This window comes from Syngnathus floridae, chromosome 7, assembly GCF_059516105.1.
Source record: "Syngnathus floridae isolate MCC-2025c chromosome 7, RoL_Sflo_1.0, whole genome shotgun sequence".
Taxonomy (NCBI): domain Eukaryota; kingdom Metazoa; phylum Chordata; class Actinopteri; order Syngnathiformes; family Syngnathidae; genus Syngnathus; species Syngnathus floridae.
Genome location: NC_142419.1, coordinates 17,359,598 through 17,377,735, shown reverse-complemented (window position 1 = coordinate 17,377,735; position 18,138 = coordinate 17,359,598). Strand labels below are relative to the sequence as shown.

The following is an 18,138-nucleotide window of genomic DNA, read 5'->3' as shown; positions in this document are numbered from 1 at the left end:
AAGTGCGTGTCCTCTTGTTGATTGGTTTAGCTACTTCCAGATTCCCGTGTCCTCAGAGCAGAGTTCACATTTCGACGTAGCCGTTGCTACATTTACAACTGGCTCCAAAAAATATATCAACAAAAGGTCTACTTAACTGTTTTGTTTATTTAACAGCAAAGTCCATCAAATCCATGATTATCGTATGCTTCCTCGACCTCCATTTGAAGCTTTTGTGTTTTACAAGCTTTGATGCACTCTTTGATAAACAATGCACTTTATGAGTCAGCAGTCGCTTCTGGTCCCATGACTGCTTTCCTCATATGAACACATATGTGCACTGACAAATGTTGCCTATGGTAAAGCAAAAAAAAAAAAAAAAAAAAAAGCGCCCCACCACTCTGATCACGCTTTCATGCTCATCCAGAGAGCAGTCCTGTGATCCAGTATCAGGCTCAATCCCAGATTATCCTGACGCAGCTGCAGGCGCCTCAGAATGGCTTCATTATGTGCCTCGGAAAGAGAGAGACGGACGGACGGAGGGGCGATGGGGGCCAGCGTGGTCTGATCTTTACCAATGACCTTTGTCATGGGATGGATGAAGCAGACAGCTCATGGGAGAGGAGTGCAGCTGACTGTCAGTCACTGTCACATGGTCAATTAAATTAAATTGTACACAATCATCTGAGAGCAACTGTTTAAAGATCTTTTTTTGGGGGGCTAATTGCTTATTTTAATAGATGAGACACAAATGCTTAGCCTTATTGTGTGTCTGTACAAGGTCGCCACTGTTATATGACGTCAGTGTGATCACGTCCATAAAATAATCAATGAATCATTTAGTCTGGGGTCACAGTTGGTGAGGTTGAAAATTGATATACTCTATTTTTCAGTGCTGAATTGCTTAAATAAAATTAATAATAATAATGATACTTAGATAAATAATTATAATAATGATGGAAAAAATTAAACCTGTAGCGGATTAAATGACAATGGCAAGCTCCGGCAACTGGTTTGAAAAACAGATGGCGGCACAGGTGATTTGACAGGAGGAGATTATATGACAAATGACAATACGGCGTTGGCAGGCTGCCCGGCGACTCTGCATCAAACATTGATGCCAATTTCGCTTCTGGTAGGGAAAGGCTGCAAGTTGAATGTCAAAGCAAACAAAAGAAAGCATCGCGCTTTCGCTATTTAAAATGACAACATAGCTAACGCTATTGTTTACAGTGAATAGAATGAACAATATTAGTGCTGTACTGACGAGCTGTGAAAGTTAAAGCGTCTCAATTTTGTCAAGACCCTTGAGGATTTTCAAAGTAGTCTGAGTCTTAATATTGCATGTACGCTGTAAACAGACTACCTTGCGTACGAAACGTAATGCAACGTACTTTGAAAACAAATCTTTTTTTTTTGCACAAAACATACTACTCGTTTGAGGGATTGTGCAGCATGTGAGGTGGGGTCAAAGAACAGAAGGGGGAGGACAAGTAGGACACACAATAGAGAGACGGGGGTAGTGGGAATCACCAGACATAATATCCCGAGGGGGAGGCCCATCAGTGTCTGACAAATACACTTCCAATCAATACGGATCAATTGGGGCTCACTTAACCTAGCGCAGCATGCTTAACGGCAGTATAGTTAGCTGATGGGAGAGGAAGCTAAGGGGGTCAGTGATTGTGTGAGTGTTGTTGTCAAAAAAACAGCTGAGCCACACAAAAAGGCATTTTTAACTCAGATTAGTGCGGGAAAAGAAGGATACAGAAGTAGCTCCAAAGTTTAGGATTATTTCAGTCGTGTGACGTAAAGAGCAAAAACAACACCGTTTATAATCAGCTTTCACATAAAAAAAAAAAAAATGGAGGCCTAAACAGCTATAATTATATTCCAAGTGCGTGCAATCCCTTCACCAAGGACACACTTGGTGAAGCCTCACAGCATACCAATGAAAACGATGGATGACCTAATCGTGAATCATCGCGTTGCGGAAGCCTTTCTTGGTATGCTGCTACTGCTGTGGTATCGAAATAAAACCTTCAGCACTTCTAACACTGTCAAAAAAGCATTTGTATAAAAAGATTTAAATAAACTCCCATACCGTCAGAGCTAAGTAATCTCTCTACTGCATACATATTTCAGAGGATTAATTGGATGGAGAAAGCGAGGGAGAGGGCGCCCGGTTATGAATTCGATGAGATTAGGCCAACAACACTTAAGTGTGTTCCTTGTGTGAAGGATAAAAGCATATTGATTTTACGCCTTGGGAAGAAAAAAAAAAAAAAAAAAAAACCTCATGATGGTTCGATATAAAGCCACGGGGTTTGCTTGTTATGCTGTAGTAGCACGTGTAAAGGGGGAGGGAACCCCCAATGGAGAAGGGGAGGGGGCTGCGCCATTCACAATCCTGAGACTTTCAAGATGCCTTTTCCTGCTCTCTCCGCCGCTGCCGCCATTGTCATCGCAGCCTGCTCTTTAAATGGAAAATGAGGCTGATGACGAAGGCTCGCACGTGGCTCGGCTCCCCGCGGAGACGAGCTTCATTAAAATGAAATTAGGGTGGAAAGAGAGGCGAGTGTCATTTGAGGGGAACAGCCAGTTTGCAAAGATGACTTGCAACAAAGTAGACGTCACGCTTCTAAAAAAAAAAAGGGAGAAGTGGAGAAAATCCTGCCTGGCTTTTTTTATTATTACGGCAGAACATGCAACGTCAGTCAAAATAAGGATAACTGCGCGGGAGAAATGGAACTGGTCTGGCTGGCTCATTCCAAGTTCAACAATACGGGGGAGGGTCGGAATGTGTCATTATTAACATCGTCATAATTACGGTGTGGTTGTCATCGTGGAAGTGTCATTGTTGGTGATGGTGCTGTTATTGTGCACATTTGAAAAAAATTAAAAACAGACAAATGGGAATCTAAATATGGCGATGACTTAGTGTGATTTCTTGCGTTACCAGACAATGATTGGGTAAAAATATCGATTCAATGACGCATTGCAGCAGAATAATCGATTCTAAAAAATACTCAATCGCTGCAGCCCAGGCCTACCTAAAATGTGAAGTGAATTGTTCAAAATGTTTTTAACTGGTCAGCATCCAAAAGGTGAATCCATGTCTGCCAAACTAAATGGAGGTCACAAAACAATTTTGACCAACTCCAAATTTCTGAAATAAAAGCTACTGTGGTCGTGGGGGATGACGAGAGGAGAATGCATTGATGAAATCACCCACAATCCACACCGCTCCTTTCACCAAAACCACTCAGAGAGGGCTGCTTGTCGCTGTACGATCATTATGCCGTTAGCGGTCACCATAGAAACGGGTAGGTGCGGAGGGGCTGTGCGGTGTGGGCGGCGGGCCGCATGCAACGGGGGCACACAACCTGAGCGTGATAAATAATAAGACGCACTACCGTGATGCACATTAAGGTGGCCGTCTCGCAATGCAGCAGACTGCGGCAAAATCCACTTTGGAACTCGAGTCGTGACCACGCCGCCCGGGTCAGTCGGCGCTCCTCGCGGCCACGTGCCGCCGAACCGCCGAGGCGTGTCCAAATGAGCTAAAAGAAGTGGAAAAAGCTCACGGCCGGCCGGGGTACTCATCAAGCAAGCACAATCTAATTTTGCAAATTCCTGGCATTTCTATAGATGCTTGTCTGGCATGTTACAGTGAATTAGGCAGCCATATGCCACGCTCGGCAGACGGCTTTGAGATTTACATCTGCACAACGTGGACCTGTTGACAGAGTAAGTACGGAGGGGGGGGGGGGATTAGCATGGAGGGACCTGGCTATGTCTGGAGCTCACTCTTTGCCCCTCCCTAATAATTATCCAATCAGTGTCGAAGCAGGCTGTCCATCCGGCTCGCTCTACGGACTTTGTGAATCGACTATACTTTATTTATGTATTGGCTATTTGAACAAATATGGTGCAGCAACACATGTAGACAGGCAAATTAAGAATACTCACAGGCATTCATTATTTGGGCAAAAAAATGACTATTATTGGGGTCGTCATTTAATCGCTCAGTTTAGAAACTTTTAAGTGTATTATATTTCTTTCAAAGAGGCTAAAAATGGCGACATTAGAGCTTTCGTAGATACATGTGGTTATTTTCAAACGCTGCTGTTTTCTAAATATCACAGAGACACGCCTCCCTCTGTCTCTCTCGGGCCATCAAAGCGAGTCTCTTGGCGTCAGGTGTCTGACGAAACACGGCGTGATTACCATCTCGAATTTGTCAGGGAGTTGCATGCCTGTCGCCGGGTTTGTGGAAGTCAGAACCGCATCCTGTCTTGAAAGAAATGTCAGAAGCATTCCTAAGCGCTGACAAACAATCAGCTTCCTCTTTCTGTCCAATTGTTGCTTTTATTGAAAAACACCATTTTTTTTCCCATTTCCACAAACCTTCTTGCCCAAGAGCATTAATAACACTGATTTTAATCACGAAGCAAGACTCTCCCTGCTCCCACCAATTAAAGATCTTATTTTCTAAAGTTTTATCGATATGCTGCAAGACAAAGCCCAACGCATCACTAGAAAAGGAGCTTAAGCCAACGGCTTAGCTAAGATGGCGTGAACAAAACAAAAGACTTTAATCATAAGAAGAAAGATAAACATCTGACTGCTGACAATGCAAACTCATGCAGGAGGGCAGACAATAAAGGAGCCGCGTTGTGACCCACCCCCAGTTTGTGGCCCCCGTGGGTGTGCGGTGGGACTAGATATGTTTCCACGTAGCGGCGGTATTGACGGGTGCACCGTCACAGCTGTTGTAGCTCTCATGCAGACGTCTCAGGGGAAGCTAGCTAGCTAACGGGGAAGATGGAGAAGGGGGGGTTGGACTGGAGCCATTGAGAAAAACCTTCCTGCTACCTTGACATTGAGTTGTGCATTCATAATTGGGCATAATGTTAAATTTGCTCACCAGTCAAAATGACGAGCATTCGTGACAGCGTTGCCACGACTTGAAACGCATCTGTCATTTTCAGTCTGTCAGGTTTGGCGGATCAACAAGTACGGAATCATCGGCGGAAGTTGGAAAAACTGGTTTGCGTTTTTTTTTCCCCCCAGAGCCATCAAAAATTATTAACGCCTGACAGCAAACGTCAATGTTCCGAGATAATGCACCGTTTAAAAAATAAAAAAAAAAGCCGTGAGCTGTAATCTGTTATATTTGTGTAATCAGAGAGCAATCTTTGCAGGATAAGCATAATTCCATTTACAGGAATTAGAGCGGCAGTGTTGATTTCTCAGGTAAACATATCACATGACTATGTGGAGAGAACGTTTTCAAAATTCATTCTTATTTTTACAAAAGAAAATCTCAGAACAAATTGCGTTTGACCTCGGGCGGTCCCAAATTTTTTTCTTCTTTTTTACAACGGAAATGTCCGTGTGAGGGGCCGCGAGTTGTTTCAAGGTTCTTCCTGTAACCGAGTAAGAGCAGTGACAGACTAATGAGGCTAACCGATGACGAGGCCCCAGGAAGCGGAGGCCACGGGGGGGGGAGTGAAGACGTTAAACGGGGGGAGGCTGAGGAAGACGTGGTTCTCTCTCGAGATGCTAACGACCAAATCTACTAAAAGCCGCTCTTCATTTCTGCGCACTCGGAAGCACCTTGAGGTCAAGTCGTGATTCTCATGTGACGTTTGAATACCGACTTGCCAAGTTAACAAGTAACTAGAAATACATAATAAACCAGAAAGATGAAATCATCTCGACTGAGGCCATCCTTTATTTTTACGGTCCGCTCGGAGGTTGTAATTTGCGGCGCTTTACGGGGGGGGTTCCCGTGACAGATGTTCCCAATTGTTTGTTGACCCTAAGTGATAAATAGAACGCCAGTGTGGTTCAAGTGCACCCACAAATTACAGCCTTGACAAAAAAAATGACCAATAAAGAAAATTAATCACGTTGTATTATTTTGATCCGGGGCAATCCAAACAAATTGGATATAGAGTAGAATCCAATGGATTTAGCAGATGTAAGCTCTCACTTGAGCAGCCCCCCCCCCCTCCCGCTCTCAGACTTGTGTCCAAGCTTCGGACTAGCATCTCGGTACTTCGAGGGACCGGATCAGGAGGAGGTCGAGCTAGGGCCAAGCCTTAATCAAAAATTCCTAAAGCACAATCCTTCATTCTGGATCAGATGATTTAATCAGCGCAAGGCAACAAGAGGAGTCAAAAAAGGGAATTTAAGGCTAAGAATCTGCTCGAGCGATAGCCAAGACACTCCAAACTATCAAATTGGTCTTTTTTTTTTTTTCCAAAGCCTAGCGAGCGAGCATGAAATTGATAAATGTTCAAGTCATCATTTGTTTTCGTTTTCTTGATATTTTTGGGACATGGCTAAAGCATCGCCCACTTCCCATTATACGAGAAAAATATTGTCTGTGTCAGCAATTATTTGCAATTGCGACATGCGGTAAGCTAGCTACTAGAGATCGCCTCATTCTTGCCGTGGGAAATAAAATAGTCCAGCCACTGGAAAGTTTAATAAACATATAAATATATTTTTTGTTTTCATTCATAATTTCAAGCCTCAGTCTTCTCTTTGCTGTGTCAAATTTAGACTTTTTTTTTTTTTTTTTGGAAGACTTTGCATTAGATTAAATCCTGACAAAAGCAGAAAAATCACCATTTTGACCGACACTAGAAATTGATTTGGCTTAATAACGATGACTAATCAACTTGTGCTTTTTACTGACATAATTATGTTGCCGTCATGAGCGAGAGATTAGAAAAAAAAAATTAGACTAGAGCAGAGTTGTGCCGTGGGCACCACCGCTAGTCGCCATTAGTTGTGTTTGACTCGGTTGATTAATGACAAGTGACACCGTTGTCCTCGTTTTAACCACCTACTCGGACTGATGCGTCAACAATTATAAATACTGAGCGCCTGGTGGGGTTACTTGGAGCTTGTGCAACAATCCATGGACTGACTAACAGTACGATTCAATAAAGGCCTTGCACCTAATGGTACCAAGCGGTTTGGACCTTAGTGTATGGAGACATTGTGCTGTTAGCGGGCTCCTGGCAAAACGGGAAATACTGCTTGGTTGCAGGAAGGGCGACGGACGAGCAAACCGGGCGAGCTAGTTCCACTGTTGTTATGAGTCACTGCAGACGTCACAAAAGGACGAGACCCGATTTCAAATGGTTCGACTGAGCATGTTGGTCAACACGCGCGACGGGTGCCGAGAGACATGGTTCCAAGACAGACGGACAGGAAGTCCGAATAAACACACACAGGGAATTCCAGATCTCTCTGTGTGTGCAAGCTGTTTGCTGGGCGTGTGTCACGACAAGCAAGCATGTACGTTGAAGGTGTGCACACACACACACACGTTTATAGAAACTGCACGGTATGTTGTTGTTCCTTTGGAGTTGGTTCTCCAGCTAACACGGCTGAACTAGTTCAAACGAGCTGGAGCTACTTTTTGTTGTGTTTTGAATGGGAGGGGGTAGGAGGGCGTGCTAGGTGGGGTGGGTGGGTCAGGTGCTAACACAAGGAGCAGGTGCGGGTTCATTAAAGTCCAAAGATAAGAAAGGGGATTTTACTCGAGGACAAGCGACAGACTGAAGATGGCAGGAACATAAATCACAGGTTGGGAGGGCCGATTTCAACTTTTCTGAGATGTCAGTATGAGGTCGAAAATGAAATGTGACTTGGAGGATCGGTCAAAAAATGTTGAATTCCAGGGCAATTTGGTGAAGGAGTTCAAAGATTAATGCTTGTGGAGTTTCTTTTGTTGTTGGCAATACACGGCATACAATCGGGCCGTTTCTGACAATTGTTCGAAATGGGACGGTTTTGTATCCCCCCTTTTTCCAACGGCCTTCCTTGTGTAAACAAGGAAACCTGGCATGTGGTGTGTATAAACAAACACTATTATATGCCATCGTTGCAAAAAGTCAACACGTTTAGTATATTCCAAAATATTGGAGATAATACTGAAGTGAATCATTTATACCAGATCAGAAAAAAAATGTGGGGAGATATGGACAAATCTGAGAGAAGGACGAGACAGCAAGAGTGGCTGACCCCATTTCTGCCATGAGTATGCTTTGTCATGGGGGAGGTAGGAGAGGGGGGGGGAGTCCAGACATAAACCTACAATGACAGGGCTGCTGCTCAAGCAACCCCCGCCCCAACACACACAAGTGAATAGAAGCTTCACACAGGGATACACAATAGGTGCAAATCCCGACAGTTGCACCCGCTGAGAGACAAGTGAAGCCAGGGGTCTTTATCACGCCCTTTCGCTTACATGTTCTTGAGAAGGAAACTGATTAGCAGGAAATGGAAGTGGCAAACCACATGGCGCTAACCCCCGTTAGCAATAGGAGAGCCAATTTACAGATACGAGGCTAACTGTTAGCGTGTGGTTCAAAATGATGACGATAACCCTGGAGCAATAATTAGGTGCAACTCTGTTATCACTTACAGAATCAACAAAGTGCAATTTGTGATTGTTTCAACAAAAGAAGCAGGTGCACTTGTTTAGACGGTTTGAAATGGGCGTTAGAAGGTTCTAGGGGGATTTTTTTTTTTTTTATGAGGGATCATTTTCTTCACTTAAACACAAGAACACTTCAGAAACTCTGCTGCACGTGCACAAAATCTTTTTTTGGGTGGATTGAATGTTTTTTTTTTTTGCATACAGACATTTTAGGTGTTTGTTTAAATTGTTTACACTTTTTGAGATGCTTTCAAATTACAATCTCCTAAACACGGTTGTCACAGCCAAACTGACATCAAAATGAATCATGACGTCATTGATTAATTGACTTCAACTTGACTTTCATCACAACATCCACAAAAAAAAATGTTAGTTTTTCATGCCTGAGTACGGTCTGCTATCTCTTAGGCAGACCAAAGCTTAATGTAGAGTCCTTTAATTTAGGCAGATAATCACTTGTTTTACTTGCAGATTTCCTCTTTTAAAAAAAAAAAAATCACACACACACTCACCATGTGTTTAGGCACTAAATCCCGCCTAGGCGCATTGCAGTTGACACCCGCATTACCCTTAACAACTTCCACTTGAAGGAAGGCCTGTTGGAAAGATGGTGCGGTCGACATTTTTTAAGTCCATGTGGGGACCACATCAAGAATGCAAAGAACGTGGCTGCGTGAGCCAGTTTTATTAAGGGGGGGGGGGCTCGGAATAATTTAGGGAACAAAGGCGTGTGACTCTGGCAGAGGATGAACTCGTCTGAGTTTTGAGTAGACTGCAGTTAGAAGCCTGGGGTCAAAAGCCCAGCGGAGCAGAATTTTAAAAGGGGGGGGGGGGGGGGGGTAAACAGTGGTGCCGGCACACTCACTTCAAACAGCAGCGGGACTTTTGTGATGTATTGATGAGCAGGAAATTGCCTTGCATCTCTCGACTCACTGAAAGATGCGCATGTTCACACCACGTCACGCTGAAGTTATTTTACACCGTGTGACGCTTGAGCGTTTCCGGACGCTAAGACGGGCGGAGCAGCTGCGAGACGCGACCTATCAGCTCACTCGGAGAGGAGGATTAAAGGCACTAATCTCACCGTTTTGGCAGGAGTCCTTGAGATGGTGTGCTAAGTGGGTTAAAGCACACCCAAAGACTAATAATCGCCTTCCTCACGCCCTACCTAGGTCTGGCAACACCAGCCAAGAGGAACATTTACGTGTCCCGCGGAAAACGTGGACAGCTCGGAGGATTATATTAAATAAAAAAGGCGGGTAACTTAATTTGGAAGGACATTCGGAGCACGGTGAATCACTGGCCGAGTGTTCTTTGCCCTCGGGTTGCGTCTTTTATTTATTTTTATTTTCTATAAGGCCCTGCTGTCTTTTCTTGCACACCTCCTCTGACATGTGACTAAGGATCCTTGTTGCTGTTTACACCTTTTCAAATTTTTCCCTCTCAAGAGCCCAAATAAAATTATACATTGATCCTATTTTCAGAACCTTTTCTATATGTTTAAAGCTAAAGACTGAACTATTTGGCGCTCAGTTTTTGAGGGGCGTGGCTAAAACAGCACCACGTGATTCACTTTGGAGGCCAGCGTGAATCGCCTCCTGACTCGCTATAAGAAAATGAGTGCATTCGTTCGCATCAGCAGCTATCTGGCACAACTGCCCCATGCGGTTAGCTAGCTCGTTTTGCTAACGCCTCCAAAACAAATCTTCCCTCTAGTCTACAGAAAGCTCTGCATCAACCCAGTGGGATGTATTCCAGCTAGCGGAGGCTTTAAGCGGATATATTTTCACATGTCGGCATAAGGACGATACCAACGAGACAACGTGGCGTTCGTTTTTCAGGTCATGACTCAGCAGATCTGGATTAAAGGAACGGGAGGTGGCGTGACACAAAGTATTTATTAAAAAAAATGTTTAGGTACAGTATGCTAGTTTAACGTGAAATAAACCCAATTCAATATGTTAAAAAAAAAGAAAAGAAAACTGAAGCGCATTGATGACTTCAAAGAGCCTGTGGGGGAACCTTACGAACAACAGAGGCACATAGCGAGATCACTGTCACTATTTGTAATGACATGTGAGCTTTACGTGTGTGTGGTGTCAACATGGAGGCACAGTCGACACACACATCTGAAACTAGTAGTCCTGCATTCAGGGCTCTGATCGGGGGCCCCTGAGAAAAGAGGAGCTGTTTGCCAGCGAGTAAGAGCAAATACGGTACAGTGGGTCCATTGAGACAGAGCTGAAACGGAGATGCAGACGCCACTGTACAAACTGACACTGGGAGAAAAAGAGACACAAAGCAGGCGATATATATATATATAGGCATCAAAATGCAGAGGTCAACTTTGGCCCAACATATGGTTCTAATGCAGCTTGATGTAATTTATGTCCGCTCGTTGGTTGCGAAGTCGGCAAATCAATCACAGAGGAGGTGCGAGGGAGTTGTACACCCTGAGAAAGATCTCAGCCCTTTAAAACTATCTCAGGCATTCGGAAAGGCATCTCCAAAGAAGAATTTGGCCAGTAATAACAGCAGAGTAGAAAAAATAAAAAATGGCTCCCCACTCTGAGCAGCTGGAGCCCCGTCATGTTCACTCAACTCTCTCTCGCAGGCCCGGCCGGTCGCACGGCGCTGTCACGACAAGCCAGAGGTCCGTTCTCATTCTTTGGGTGTTTGCTTAAGAGCGTGTCCAGGGTGTGGTTGCGCAGCCATGCATCTAGGTACGCCCACACTCGCTCTGGAAGGCAGACACTGGCCTACTTGTTCTCCAGACGGGAAACGTTTGATGACCTGCGATAGTCTTTAAAAAAAAGGGGGGGTACCTATCGTGGAAACAAGACGGAATGAGCCAAGCAGAACCGAAACACAAACTGGTTTCCAGCTGTCGGAATTAAACGGGGAAAGTTTGCGACAAGGTTGTGGCGCTGAGCTAATAGCGGGTGACCTTCTGCAAACACGCTAGTCACCTGCTAGCATGCGCGAACAAAACAGTTTTGCCCTCTTTTGCCTTTTCATAAACGGTTGCAAAAAAAAAAAGAAAAGGAAATCCACTCGGCGATACAAAACATCTCCAGAGACTTAAGCGCACAATAGCGAGTGTATTCCAACCTGCGGGTTCACACACACTGCTCACACACTCGATACCCCCGCTGAGGATCCCACCTCGCGCTAGCTGAGGATTGAATCACATTAACGGAGCCTTTTTCTATGGCGCCGCTTCATCTGCTTTTTGTACGCCGCTTCTTTCGTCTCGTTCTTGCCGTTTCTCGTGTGGCGCTTTACCAAACACACACAAACAGACGGTTATCTAATCACAACTCGGTTTGCGGAGTTCACGGGCGAGCACACACAAAAGGGGGGTGGGGGGGAAGGTATCACATGTCTTGGCTTGAATTTATGCTTTTGAGTCTTGTGTCCACCTTCTTGTCTTTAAATTGTCCGTCTGCTTTTCTCCCACGATGATAGCGAGGCCTAATGTTGCGTGGAGATACACCCAAAATTGTGTCACTTCCTTCTTCTTCCCACTTTGCTGGGAATTAAGTCATCTTGCTCACATTCGAAGAAATGGATAATCGGCATTTATGTCAAGGTCAATCGTGGCGACAACATTGACAATTGTCAAATTGTTTGGAGTTTCCGTGACCAAAATACGTTTGTTATCTCCGTGTGGTCTTGCTTTTGGAATTTGGTGGATCTGAAATGAAGATATCCATGGTAGCGGGCCTTCACATGAACATAATTCACTCTTTTAGCACATCAATGGCGCTTGTGTGGATCGGCTGCATGACAGTGACAAATCTGATTTTGGAAATAGGGGGGGCGGGGGCGGAGAGAATTCCATTTCTTATCCAGTAACTTAAAAAAGTTCAACACGAGGCATTTGTGGAATGACCGCATGCTGCATTAAATTAGCGAGACGACAATGGGGGCTCAACGGTCGGAAATCGTGACTCGTGATGTGAGTGGCAAAAGAGGCGGAGCTAATAAAAGGGAAAACTACTTTTCAGGTTGCATCATAAAATGTTTTTGCAGCAAGGCTGACAAAAAAAAAAGGGCAAACAAATGTTAAGTTGGACTGACTGGCAGAATGATGCCCCAGCCAACATTTTGGGAAGGAATTTGAGAGCATTATCACACGAGAGACCAAAAGAGATTGTTTTGTGTTTTACTCACATCCTGGCCTGTGAGTAATCTCTTCAATCTGAAGGATGCAGCTCTGCTCTCCTTGATGCCTGTGATTCACATCGCACGCATGCACACACGCACACTTCCTGTCCAACAGCAGCCTGACCTCCAGTTGAAGAGAAATACAACGCTGATGCTATTTCACACGAGGGGACTATAAAGTAAGGGGTCCTTATTGCTTCGCGGTGGGAAACAAAAATGTGCTCAAGATGGGGGCAGAAAATTTATACGAGCAACTGGCCAGCATAATTAACTATAAATATATATATCTTTTTTTTTTTTAGAGGTAACTCACCTATGACATGATCATTAATCGAGTATTCAAATAAAGAATAATTTGAGTATTCAAATAAAGAATAATTTGAGTATTCAAATAAAAAATAATTTTGCAACAATAAACGATATCACACATTGAGATATTTTGGAGCATTATTGGGAGGAAAAAAAACCCTGAGAAGCTTCGAGGCAGATATTGTCACAAATGTTTTGGGGGAAATCGAATTATTTCAGTAATTTGGAGAACAAATGCGGCCTTAGTTCTGTCCAAACAAGTCAAGCACAAAAACAAACAGTTTTTGGTTCTTACCTAAGGCGTGACATTTTTAGAGCCAGCTGTTATGATATTAATGTTGCCGCTAGTTTATTACTCTTCAATGATACTGAAATTAAAATACATTGCAAGTGATCTTCAGACGCAACATGGATGAAATGATGTACGGGTGTGTCTGGCCAAATTCACTCCTGTTCTCTCCATTAAAACAGATGTAGGCCAACCAAATAAGATGTCATCCATCCAGGATTTCCTCCTTCCAGGACTATTTTGGCATGGCGTCGAGTCTGCGACATGACAAGGCGCTCTCTCGCACGCATACAGAAACCACCTGTTAGCCATCGGCCATTTTGGTCAAGCCTCGGGTCGGCTCCGAAATAAATATAAAGGCATCACACAGCAAAAAGAGACACGTGCCTTTCTCCAGTAAATAGTGACAATTCATATCAACGCTTTGGAAGCTTCCAGAACAAGACATCCTCATCCTTGTCGAATGAATGAACAATTGTGGCTTTTAACATCTAAGATCTCTGGAGCCTTTGACGTCACTATTGCCCACATGACAGAGGCAAGTGTGTATAAAGCCAGAGTGATATGAAAGCGTTAAGGAATTGACACGCGTTACAATTATGCCGCCAGTGGAAATGTTCCTTCGGCACCATCTTGTCGGAATATTGTAAAAACGGGAGCCTTGTGTAAATAAATGAGCTTATTATCGGGTGGCGTACGCGTTCCCTCGGGCCCATATTTCAGTCACTTTTGCGTTTGAAGTGTCTTTGCGGACATACGGATGGACGGCTCTGCTTCTGCGGCCGGAGCTGACCAGTGGGAGGACGCGGGGGCCGACCTGCGGCAAGAAACGCCGCCTCGACATCTGTGTTTATCCTCTGGCGAGAAGCAACAGGCTATATTTACCCCGGTCGAACACGACCGGCACGGGGGAGTCGAAAAGGAAAGGAGGATGCAGTCTGGGATTTTTGCAACGTCTGGTAGAGGCATTTCACTTTCACATCCGCGGTGAGCGAGCGAGCGGCCTTTCCATTATCGCTAATGTAGAAAAAGGGCCCGTTGAGGTCATTGCGTGATCTTCTCAGCCCTCCTCCACACAGATTAGCAAATGACACCTTGAGGGCGTTTTCAATCCGTTGCCATCTGAAAGAGCTCGATTGATGAATTGGCCGACGCTTTATAGCTGCGGACGGACGTCACTTTGCGTAAATCACGTGGCTGTTGACACGCTGACTTATGGACGGGACCCCCTCACCGGGGACAAATACATCAGAGGGAGTGATGACAGGCTGCGGCAATACCGATAATGGCCCAAAGCTATTTCACCGTCAACTGTACAAGGTCCGCTCGGGTCTAATGGCACAACCTGCTCACGTTAGAGTGATGGCGCTGCAGCATATTTGACAGCTTACATTTTAAATCAACGTAGGGCCTCGTTATGCATGTAAGCACGGCTCGCAACAGCGTGGTGATTGGCTCCGATTGGTTGCCAATCAAATCAAGGTCTCTATAAATCTCTAGAAAGGATATGAATGTAAATGTAGCATGTAATCGATTAGCGCACTTATTGTAGAGGATGAATTTGCAGCAAAATGCACCCGTTTCTGTCCATCTCAGGTGGCAGCCATTTTGCCACTTGCTATTGGCTGGAAATGACATCACAGGCAACAACCAATCACAGCTCAGCTTGCGCCCGTCACTTGATTGGATGGATAAAAACAGGTATATTTTACTGCTTAATTCATATTCCACATTCATATTTCAGAACAAATTTAACCTTTTAAACTCTTGGACCCCAAAAAGAAGTTGCAAGGTAATTTTATTGTCCTGAGTAAAATTTTATTGGTCATCGAGGCATTGATTTACGTTTATGAGAGTGGTTGAACTAGTTTGTGCCAAAAGAACAAGATGATGTCAGGTTTAGCCTGCATCTAATAAATTGGTAAATCTACTGTTCCAAAAATGTCTTCGAGTTAATTATATCCACAGTAGTGGTCTCACACACCCAGACACACACACACAACAAACCGCTCCCACGTCGATGCAGCTGTCAGTTTGCAATGACACGGTCCAGATGGCATCGGAGGCCTAAGGTGTCTTCCTCACTGTGTGCGCGGAAAATTCAGTAATAATTGTGATGATGCTAATTAATGTGCGTTTGACGTGTGTGGCCTAATTCACCATAATAACCCAAGTCACCCATTGCCAAGATGTGCAAACAGTTTTGAAGCAACACCAGGAGGTCTGCCAAAAAGTCGGTGGGTTCAACGTGGCCCCTCGTGCCGACATTTCTGTCGTGTCTTGAAAAATCTCACGAGGCATCCCTACGGAGAGGTTGCTCACTCACAGAATGGGAATGACAGAACTGCTTGTGTCAAGAGCAGAACAAAGTCAAAAGTGGATGAGTCACCTCCAGCCTACCCATACACGTCGAGCGATTCACGCCACGTTTACAGGTGCAACGTGGGTGGCCCGGATTCCATTTTCCTGATGACAAGACGCTTTGTTTGTGTACGAGCGCAGGTTGCTGATATCCTTTTGATATTTGGTAGAATAGATGACTGCACTTCTTTGATTGCATTGGAAGCAGCTTTCAAGAAACCAATGAAGAGATTTGGGCATGTCTGAACAAGCAAAAGCTCAGGTGTAACTGACATTTAGAGATTAATTATAAATGAATCGTATTAAGCCTCTTTGGGTCCTGTTACCATCCACAGAATAACTGCGAGAACTGGGTCGCCTCCTAAAACAAGGCCACTTGTAGTTTTAAGTTAAATAACAACAGTGGAACTTCTGAAATTGACCAAATTTGGGAGTTTGAGCAAAATTATATGGAAGACAGTTGATACACTTCAAATGATACTTCAAACGTTGCCTGCAAAACATTTTACATATATAGATTTTCCTTCCATTGCAAGAAATAAAACACCATTTTCACAGCAAGAACATTATACGAGATTCTTCCTGCGCTAGCGTATCATTAGCACCACCATCGTCTGATGTTCCAACCACAAAGTTGTTGCTGCCCTCGTGTAACTGCACGTGTCTTACATGATCATATTTTCAATAACCACTTAAAAGAATCAACACAACTGAAGACTGGTCGTGTTAGAGGTGAGGCAGAACGGTCAGGTAGTGGCTAGTACATCTGAATCAGGTACAGAAAACCACCACAGGCATGGGAATGAGATATATGCAAAAGCTGCAAAGTTGAAACTGTCAAATGCTAATGACCCTACTCACAATGATACCTGTATTAACTTTTTTTTCTATTTTTAATGGAAATGCACACCACGGAAGCTAGATTGTTTACAACCCCGGCAGCACCATAATACTCAAGAGTATATCATAACTTGCCAAATTCTCATCTGTATACATAAGCACACAGGTCTTTAGGCAACCGCACAAGTCTAAACACGCCACAGCATGAGCAATCCTTCAATTCTAAACATGTTGCACGAAATCTATCCAGGTAAACCGGGTCGGGTTGGAGTCGACCACATCAACACAAGTGCGAGCACGAATATGCACAACATTTCCCACGCCGTCTGCCACAGGCAACTTCCGATTCCTGCACAACCTACTAATCAACATGCAGAGCTCGTTCGTGTTTGGGGAGGGGGTGATCGGCCGACCCCCCCCAACACAACAACAAAGCTCTTATTGTCTGGATGCTGTAGTTTTGGAACGTGACTGAGATGAACTCAGGTGGTGAGAACTACAAATAGGAAATCTGCATAGCGCACTGAGCATGCGCAGAATGAGGACCAGAGTGGCTCTCTCAGGGCAGTTAATAAAAGTAGCCGGCGTAAACCAAAGGCTCTTATCTTAAGTAAATGGTTAAGGTTTGAGTGATTGGGCGTGAAGAGTCGCTCGCGAAGCGTTTTTCCCAGTGGAGTCGAAACGTGGTAAAGACGCAACGAGTAGTATTTGACTGAAAGTTGGCTGCTTCGGGCAGCTTCCCCGAGTTCAATGTTTGCCTAGCTCGCTCACTCGCCACTTCTTTTTCGCCGCTTAAAAATAACACAGTCGGACCACTTGAAACTGTTAGAAAGAGCAATAAAAAGAGGTCCTACCTTTATGAAATTGCGCCGAAGACCGACTCGAGCGGCATTAAAATTAGTCTCCAGTCATGGTAAGGAAAAAAAACAAGCAGCCTCCAGTTGCTGTTCCCTGAGCGAGACGTTGCCAAGAATGCTCAACCGAAACCACGGCGGACCGCGGAGCGGTGCTCTACGACATCGCGCATGCGCAGACTCAGCTCACGGCCAGGGGGCAGCACTAATGGGCTTGCGACGCAAAGTGGACAGTAAATGATTTCCAGCGTAAAAGTAACAGGGTGTATTTCATATTTACGATTGACGTGAAGGAAACGCTCGATGAATTAATCACGCTAATTGATCGCTTATTTCTAATGTCCTATCGTGGGTCAACAGCGGCACCCTCTGGTTGCAAGGCAGAGCGCCCGGCCAAGCAATTCTATTGATACACCACACAGTGTTTGAAAAACATTTTTACATCAGCACCATATTGGTCAACAACTAAATCCATTAAAAAAATACATACGCCGTCTTTTTCTTCAATTTTTTACATTTCGGTTTTACTTTCCCACAATATTAGTGCGTTATAGACATGTGATTGTACTACACTCTATAGACAGCAGATGTCAGTGTCGCGCAAAAATTTTTACAGCGTAAATTACACCGTTAATACTGTTGGTCTAATACTGTGTATAAATAAGATAATTAGCTTTCGTTATGCTAATGTGAAGATTGCAATATGCATCCATCCATTTTCAACTAATGGCCGACGTGGCATTATACATGCATGGAGGTCATGTATCTTAGAATCTTTGACATTCATACGTCTTTAAAATAAATAACCGGGCTTTGACTCGTGCATTATGCCATTAAAATTCCAATATCAAGACGTTCTATTTGTACAA

General features: G+C 44.3%; 1 protein-coding gene across 2 annotated transcripts in view; it reads right to left on the bottom strand.

The window, feature by feature from the left end:
- Window positions 1-17,429, bottom strand: part of sipa1l3 (signal-induced proliferation-associated 1 like 3) — a 32,988-nt gene extending 15,559 nt beyond the window's left edge. For both annotated transcript variants that reach the window (XM_088381614.1, XM_088381615.1), the window contains exon 1: window positions 17,270-17,429. The gene's annotated coding sequence lies outside the window, so the exon portion shown is untranslated. The remainder of the gene's footprint in view (window positions 1-17,269) is intronic.
- Between the last annotated feature and the right edge of the window lie 709 nt (window positions 17,430-18,138).